At 34.1% G+C, this 1956-nt stretch overlaps 1 pseudogene; it reads right to left on the reverse strand.

Annotated features, from left to right (window-relative positions):
• Nucleotides 1–5: 5 nt before the first annotated feature.
• On the reverse strand, nt 6–1434 carry LOC105460877 (annotated as a pseudogene).
• Nucleotides 1435–1956: the final 522 nt, after the last annotated feature.

The following is a 1956-nucleotide window of genomic DNA, read 5'->3' on the forward strand; positions in this document are numbered from 1 at the left end:
CCTTTCTTTAAAGAAAATGGTTTCAATCCTGGCAATGCTGGTGGCAGCTCGAAATCTTTTACGCATACTCTATCCAATATTACAAGAATCGGATACATTCGGAGAGCTTCATTAATCACAGCATCTAAATATTCCATGCCATTAATTGTTTCATAAGATGTTTCTCCATTTGTTTCCTCCAAAACATTGTCAATATCCTTTTGAAGTTTCTCTTGTACGTCCAGATTTACCGCAATTTCATGAGTGACAAAACACATTAATGTTGAAGTACTATCGAAGCCAGCAAAGAAGAAAACGCATGCCTGGGATACTATGTCATCGATACTCAGTTCTGCTTTGCTTCCTTTCCTGGTTTCCATCATCAATTGCAACATATCAGGACGGACGATACCATTTTGATCCCTGGTTTTTATATTGGTTTCTATGATGTTTCGGAAAAAATCTGCTATTTTCTGATGAACGATTTTCAAGTCGATTATTTGTGCCAACCAAGGCATACTTCTAAATATGTATAATTTTAAAAAAGAAATAATATTAAAAATGGTCGCTTGTTTGCCGAATACGTAGAATTCGTTCTCTGGGTTTCTCATGGAATCAACACTTATGCCAAAAGCGCAAGTAGCAATCACGTCATTAGTATATCTCGTAAAGACGTTTTTCATCTCCATTATCCTCTACTCCGGTGATAATTGCGCCAAATAAGTACCAAAATTAACTCCGCATTCCGACATTAGCTTAAACATGGTTTTTATTTTGCTAGACGTAAAGGCTGGGGTCAGTAAAGGTCGTACTTGCCGCCATTTATCTTCACGAAATGAGAATAGATTTCTGCCCAATAATGGATCTTGATTTTCATCAACGACGATGCGATGCTCCGGGAATATGTCGAAGTTTTTTAAAGTGATGGATTTAATAAGCTCGGGGTCGCGAAGCATTACAACTGGAACGTTCAAATCAAACATACCAATGTACTTGGCTTCAGAATGTAGATTATATATGTCCTTGACGAATTCGGCTAGGGATCGAAGGCGCAAGAACAGTGATCCCATATTTCCCAATAAAGGAATAGGTGGTTTGTGCGGTATGCCATGTTTTTTAAAACAATTCAAATTCTTGAAGAGGAAATAATAAAGGCCCAGAGTACCTACTATTATCGACAAAGCGATTATATATATCATGTTGATGTACAGATCACCGTAAAATTAATATATGTTTCTGAATATTTTATCTATCGTTAATAACGAAAATAATATCAAAGCACAATTAACATTACACTTTAAAAGTCGACTTTCAACTGCTGTTGCATTGACACAATTTTTTTAATATATATAGCGAGTCAATCGCCACCTACGCAAGTGCAATTAATAGAGTAGAATTATTTATCGTCGTTGCTATTAACATGATAGAAATAAAAACTTAATTTGTATAATTTATGTACATACTGGATTCGAAAGATTATCGTCTATTTAACATTTTCAAACGTATTTGTTATGTTATCTATTTTTTAAATTATTGTTGATATATAACATGGTTTATACAGTCGAACCTCGATAACTCGAAAACCTCTATAAGATGAAAATTTTGTTCAGCCTCCTTCCGCTCCGCTGCGCGGAAAACCTCTACCTATAAATTGAAATAAAACCTACTTTAATTTAAATTATTTGTCAGACATTTAAATATATATTTTACCTCTGTAACTCGAATTTAAAGTAGTCAGATCTCTACAAGTCGAAGTTCACCTCTATAAGTCGAACTTCCATCGTCGTTACCTCTATAATTCGAAGTTGTAGCTATGTGTAACCGTGAGTAATAGTCTGGTATTTTGTTTTATGGTTACATTTATCATATGTATGCAATACGTAATTTACTGTCAAATATTGATTTTTTTTCTCTAAAAGTCATGATAATCGAAAAATTATAAACTCTCATGCAAAACCTCTGTAAGTCGAATTTTCA

This window comes from Wasmannia auropunctata, unplaced genomic scaffold, assembly GCF_000956235.1.
Source record: "Wasmannia auropunctata unplaced genomic scaffold, wasmannia.A_1.0 LD314159.1, whole genome shotgun sequence".
In the NCBI taxonomy this organism is placed as follows: Eukaryota; Metazoa; Arthropoda; class Insecta; order Hymenoptera; family Formicidae; genus Wasmannia; species Wasmannia auropunctata.